Source organism: Takifugu flavidus, chromosome 6 (assembly GCF_003711565.1).
Source record: "Takifugu flavidus isolate HTHZ2018 chromosome 6, ASM371156v2, whole genome shotgun sequence".
Classification (NCBI taxonomy): Eukaryota; Metazoa; Chordata; class Actinopteri; order Tetraodontiformes; family Tetraodontidae; genus Takifugu; species Takifugu flavidus.
In genome coordinates, this window is record NC_079525.1 from 7,143,919 (window position 1) to 7,151,089 (window position 7,171).

Genomic DNA, 7,171 nt, shown 5'->3' on the forward strand with positions numbered 1-7,171 from the left:
ATACCAGTCGCAGAATTTGTCCATGTTTTGATTACATCGGTGTTCCTTACCACGATTGATGTTCGTAAGTGACGCAGCATCATCACACCCACTGAATTTAGAGAAAACCTGATTCAGTTATCAACATTTGTCATTTGTAATGAATAATGTTGAGTTTTCAAGTGAGATATTTTGTAGTTCCAGGTGGTGTTCCCCAGCTCAATAGATGCAAAATGATCCAGAGGTCAAATATCCTAAAAAAGTACCTCAACAATGGCCAGACACAACTAGAGTGCCTCAAAGTTCTGCATAAAATAATGGCTCAAATGAAGCCTCCAAATAGTCAGTGTCTGTTATGGTTGGGGGTTGAACAGAACCCGAACGCAGGCCAGGACACAGAGGTAAAATGGTCCGAATGAGTTTAATTTACAGGGGACACACACAAAGAATACAGAGGCAGTCTTCCGGGACTGCAGGGAGCTCGGGAGTCAGCGTCTATCCTTTTTAAGTCCACCAGTGAGTCCTCGACCAGAAGCAGTCCCTCTGGACTGCAGAAAACTCGGGAGTCCAGCGCGGCACGCTCTCCGGCCCAGCAAATGGCATGAAGACCTCGAACGTGCCGGAGAGACACAGAAGACAGAAGCAGTCTTCCTGGACTGCAGGGAGATCGGGAGACAGGCTCTGCACCATCCAGGTCCAGCAAATGGCATGAAGACCTTGAATGTCCAGGGAAGATGGACCAAGCAAAGCCACACCAACAAAGCCACAACACTCCCGCGACCAATCCACAAAACAGACCCAACACTCTGGCCCCGATGGGCAGGCGCTCCCTCCTTAAGTAGGCGACCAGATGTTAATTGCCCACAGGTGTGCCTGCCTGCAGCACCAGCTGCCGCCAATCAAGGTCCTCCACGCCCTGGAGGAAAAAAACAGACACAACCCTGAACCCCAACATTTACCTTCCATTACACATTCAAACTTAACTTTCACTGCATTTCATTTATCTAATTAATTAACAATGCTTATTAGTATTGCTTACATTCTGTATTGGAATTGATGTTGGTTTTGTGTCATAGCAGATGTGATGCCACAGGTCATTGATATTCTCTTTGATGAAGAAATTATTGGGGGGATGTATTCTTCACAAGGGAATCATCGACGGAGCCAAAAGGAAGTGACTCCTCCTTTAGATCAGTTCAAACATTCTTCACGTGGCTGCACGCAGTTGAGGTTTAAAGTCTGGCCTAAATGTTGACCTCCATTTTTGCCTTATATTTGTCAATGTTTCTAAAATAAAGAAAAAGTAAACATGACAATCACTTACGTTACTGGGGTTGTGGCAGTTCTTAATTCCTAGGACCTGATTCCTGTTTCGTTTGAGGGTGCTAGGACCCAGGGAGTGGCTCCTTTGTCATGATGGGTGACACCTGGAGGGACTGCTCCCCTTTAAATGTGGCTGCATTAGAAGCCTTCAGCCCTCTGGCTATGGTTACCTGTCTGGTTTTGAGTTTGTTTTCGGTTTTGGCTTAGCTTATCCTACTTCTGAGTGCTGTTCCCTCCAATTAATTTGTCTATTTGTTTTGAAACATCTTGCATGGTCTCCACAGTATTTTGTCCTTCCTGGCTGTGACAGATTTGTCAAAATAAATAGTAAGAAAAGATCTGTTACTGAAAGCAAAACTACAAAACATATTTTTTCTCTGTGTCAAAAGAAAATACAATGTTCTGACCTTTGCAACTGTGTCCCAAGGGTATTGCCATGTTTTTCAACAGACACTCTCCTCTGTGCATAGCATTTATGCTGGCTCTCTCTGAAAGGTTTTACCCATATTGGTTTTATGTGCCTTACAAAACAGCAACTAACTAATTAAAGCATGAGTCACATTCACACTGAAGCGTATAAACCAACAACCATTGTTTAATTAAGGTGTTGCAACATGCTTATGTCATATATTAAGATGAGGTGAGGTAGGTGCTCCAGCATAAATTGGTATCTGACAGGGGTATGTGCCAGGACCAATGCATTTTACATTAGTCTTCCGCACTTTATGTGATATTAACTGGGAATTTGTTATCAATTCCCATCCCAGCAGAAAGTTATCAGGGCTTCCTTCCTTTACCTGCACATTGTTGATAAAATCAGGAACTTTCTTTCTCATTCTGACTACTGTAATCCCCTGTGAAGCGGTTCTGAGGGGAATGTGGGGCTCTGCCTTCAGGGAGTCCCTGCATAAGGTGGCACAGATGGATGACTGAAAGCGGTGCTTTTAAGGCCACATGCAGACTGAACTCAGCTTAAGCTGTTCTGTCTGTCCTTGTCAGGGAAGTGGCAATATGTAAGAAATTTATTGCATTTTAATCCTTTACCCAACATGGGCCAAAGTCTTTGTTTAGTAGGGTTCTTAACATTCAAACAGCAGCATTTTTACACTCTAGCAAATGCCTGTTGGAATCATCTGGACAAAAGAAACATTCACAGTAAATAAAAGATAAGGTGGAGATGTGTGTGTGTGTTTGGGGGGGGGGGGGGGGGGGGCGAAGATTCATTCATTGTTAAATTAATTTAGAAGAAAAAAAAATGAAAATCTAGATTTAATTCACTGCATTTTGTCCTTTAATTACTTCCTGGATTTTCATGCTCATCTTCCAACTTATCGTGCTCTTGCACTGTGAAAGAAAGAAAGACTCAAACGATTGAGTGCAGTTCACACAATTATCAGGAGAGCTGCCTTCATAAAAGTAACAATTAAGTTGGGATTCCTATTTCTCATGGCTGCAGATGTCTAATTAGAGGTCATGTGCAAATTGTGTGTATTCCTCAGTATTAGTGGAATGTAAAGGCCATAATTGACCTCAAATACAGTTTATTCTTTAGCCACGAGCTCTGGTGGAAACCCCACTGAGGCGAGTGCAGCAGCACTATGTGGTACACAATGACTTGTTTGGATCAAAACACAAAAAAAATACATTACACAAACCAAACACACGCCCTACAACTTCCTGTTTAAAGGTCGTCCGTCTTGGGGCCAGGTTGATCTTAGCAGGGATTTCTGTAGAAAAATGTGTATGTTTACACAAATGCACAAAATCTAAAGCAAAACTTGGAAGTTTCAAGCAGTTTGTCCTGCTCATGCTACGACAGTAGCATAGCAATCTTTTCATGTGGGTTTCGTAGGTATTGCCTACAAATCAAGATTCAATAGCTGCTATGGATTATTGCATGTGTATAATTTTATCATTTTTATTGTTATTGTGTCATTGTGGCATCTAAACTCCTTAGCTCAAGTTGTACATGAATCAAATAAGCAAGAGAGGCGGCACTTTTGGAAGATCATCCAATTATGTCCCACAATACCTGGAATTTTATCATTCCTATTTGGTCCATCTAACACATTGAACTTCCAATTTGAAGGCTGTAAAATCAGACACTTCCATTTGGGCCAACTATGGTCGATGGATGCGCTGCCGGAACGCGGATTTGTGTTCCTCCACGTTTGTCTTTGCACGGATGTGTGCGTAAAATGAACACAGCCATGCGATGAGGAGAGAGGACCCAGAGAAGGCTGTGAACTGCAGAAGCTAAGCGAGTGTGTGTTCAGGTAGGCCCGTGCGTGTGCATGTGTGGGCGCACTCTGGGCGCTGCCGTGTATCCGTCTATATAGAATCTGTCGGTGAAACAAATGCTGTCTTTAAGCACATCTGCTGTGTCGTGACACCAGCCTTGTTTAAATTCTTTTCTGGAGTCCAGATCTTGGTGTGATTTAAGGCCACACACCGCCAACTGTAAACAAGTGCTTATCAATGATTGTCTACTGAGCCACTGAATAACAAATTAAATGAGGGTTCAATATAATTAAATTGGCTGAATCTAATTAAATAGAGGGAGGGGGATCCATCACAGATCGGACTTCACACTTAAAGAAGAGAGCAGACTGCTGCAGCCTAAAATAGCCACGCTGGCTGTGCTGTTAGAAGCTGCGCATCACACTTTCTTTAAAAGCCGAAGAACGTTTGCTTGTGTGTTGATGTCTGACAGCGGCGGCTGTTGTCTAACTGGCACAGAACTTATTTATTCCCAGCAGACCTCTGTTAAAAATAGCACCCTGGCAGCACAGGTCACCCCCTGCTGAGCGCGACTGTGGTTTTTCTCGCTCACCTGGTCGGATTAATGCTGCTAGTGTTGATCTGCCCCGTCAAAGCTTCATTTCATAGTTGTTTTCTCTGCCCTCATCTATAAAAGCAACCATTTACCGGCTGAATTCATCCTGGGGAAGATCTTGGAACGGCGTTGCCAATCCACTGATAGCAGCTCGGATCTCAGATCAGTCCTTACATTTGTATTCATGGCGCTGACCCACGATACGTATCGATCTGTCCGCAGCAAAAGAGCTGTTCGCTCGCTGGATCGATGAAAGACACACTCAGAGATGCAAAGATCTTACGGAAACTGCTCTATGGAGGGGGAGTGGGCCCAAGCAGGAGCTCTTTGGGGTGGGGGGTTGTCTCTATAGATTAAAGCTCCCATTAGTGCCACATCAAACCATCCAATCCCACCATTCTCTCACGCATTTTTGAGTTTTGGCTCACTGAATGCATGGAAAGTTGTGCTCATCTGACTGTATTGGGCTCTAAGAGGAATCCTAACTGTCTGTGCTGTACTGCCTGTATACCTGCATGATTGTGCATGAGCAGGCACACACATGTGGTGGAAGGTAATTGCTTCTCCCTCCATCTGATCGAACAAGAGGAGCAGCAGCTGCAAAGACTTCGTGTCAGCCGTGTTGAAAAGCTCTTAATTGGATGTTGGGTTTTCTTATGGCTTTTTTTGCGGGGGGGGGGTCTTTAGACTCATTGAATCATCACTTCGCCAACTTTGTCTCGTTTACTAGTTTCCAGGTCAGGTCATAATTTATTTTTGTATGTATTTCTATGCTCTAGTCTATGCCCATCCTCTCCTCCCCTCCCCTCCCCTCTCCTCGCCCCTCCTCTCCTCTCCTCTCTCTCCTCTCCTCTCCTCCTCTCCTCTCCTCTCTCCTCTCCTCTCTCTCCTCTCCTCTCCTCTCCTCTCCTCTCCTCTCCTCTCCTCTCTCTACCCAACCGGCCATCAGCAGGAGGGTCCCCCCACATGAGCCTGGTCCTGCTCAAGGTTTCTTCCTGTTAAAGGGGAGTTTTTCCTTGCCACTGTTGCTTGTCTGGGGTTAGGCCCTGGGATTCTGGAAAGCGCCTTGAAACAATTTTGATTATAAAAAACGCTATATAAATAAAGATTGATTTGATTTAATTTGATTTGATTTGATTTATCCTTTTGCAGCGTCACCTGCCGGAATGCACTAATGCTAACGCCGTGCGCAGCTCCCCAGCTCCACTACACGGGGCTCTGCTTCATTCATTTGAAATGTAATAACGTTGCAGCTCCAGAATCACTTTAATTTGTTTCACCACCACTTCTAATTTCTTTTGCAGCTGAAATCGGCGTGTGGCGCTGTGAGAAACTGGCCTGCGTCCAAACAAGCAAAGCACTGGAAAAGAGGGCACCAGGAAATTAACAACAGTGGTCTAATTGGCTCCTGGAGCTGCAGTCTCTGTTTTATTACATCTGCTGCTGGTCAGGATGAGGGGCTCCAGGAAAATGGAGCAACATTTATCTGGGTCTAGCTCCTGTTGCTACATGAGAGGCTGTTGGCCTCCTTTCATGGCCTGTGTTGAATTTGTGTCTAAAGGCTGAGGCCAAGGTGTTGGTCCCAATACTGAGGAGCAACATTCGGTGCGAGCTTCTCCTCAAAAAGCAGCTTTATTCACCAAGGAATTCTTATTCATGTCAGTTTTATTACCTGGGAGTTTTCTCCTGCCTCTGAGTGGTATTTTCCCAATTACCCAAAAGATTGCAAGTCGTTCAGGGACACACGTTTCCTCCAGCGTGCCCGCTGCGGTGACAATATTTCTGCTGCTCAGAACGCTTCTAATGAAATTTCATATGAATTTTCAGTTAACGGCAAACTGGTTCTTGCCGGCTAATCAAACAAGCGCTGAAATGTTGGAGAGCGCCAGACTCGAGTTTTGTTACGAATATGCTGATGCTGATCTTCAAATATTCATCAGTTAACCGAATGGCCTCATGTTTGAGTCAAGTATCGACGGCTTCATGCTAAATCTTTTTCACTGAGCAGCCTCATCAGGAGACCCTGAGGCCAGCCGACCAACTGGTCCTGCACACAGCACTTAGTTCCTCCTTATGTTTGCTTGTCTAAGTGGATTAACTTGTGAAAGAATACTGTAAGTAATCTACATTTCCTCATATCAGTGAAATTGCTGTGGGGGGTGTTGCGATTTTCAGAGTGAGGAACCAGCTTATAGAACCAGGGTGCGTGCATTCTGATGAAATACTCCGGAGAGCAAAATCAGAGGCCTCACACTGAAACAGATAATTTATCTGATGGTCAGGTCTCGCGTGGGTGTATGTGGATGATGGGAAAATGTGAAATGCAAACATTAGCATTGACAGCAGGATACATACATTAATGCAACACGCAGCATCTCAAGCTGAAATGGTCGACTTCCGCAGGCAAAAAGCTCCATTTCACACTGTTGCATCAACTGCCGTCCACTTAGCTAAATAAGCAGTGTGTTGAGAAGTTGAAATAAAAGGCATCACATTGTTTTATCTAAAGGCAAATAGCTTTAATTGGTATTTGAATTATTAATGGCCTGGATTCGCATCTAAACTTCTACAAACAGAAGGTGCAAATGATTTCACTGGCGTTGCCACCAGTAGGAACACAAGCACTGAGGGTTTAATTAGCATCCCCACTCTGATGCAGGTCTCATTAACTTCAGGCTCATTCCCGCTTGGTTGGAAATGACAATCAAGGGCCGCCGCATTTTTCTGACATCAGTTGTGAAAATCCACCAGCAGCTTGAGGGACGTTTGGACACGATCTTTGCTGCACTCACAGGAAACATCGCCGTTTAATGGCTACAACCTTAGGTTAACTTAGCTTATCACTACCCTTCATCTTCATCACCATCATCTTCATCCACATCATCATCAGTCATGACCCACAACAACATAAAATCCAATTATTTGCAGCCCCAGAACTAAAGAAAAAAAAACCTTTCCCAATCAATCTCTCGCACCAGCTCCCACATCTGGTGTTGCTATGGCGACCATGCTATCGCTGCAAATGCTGACTCT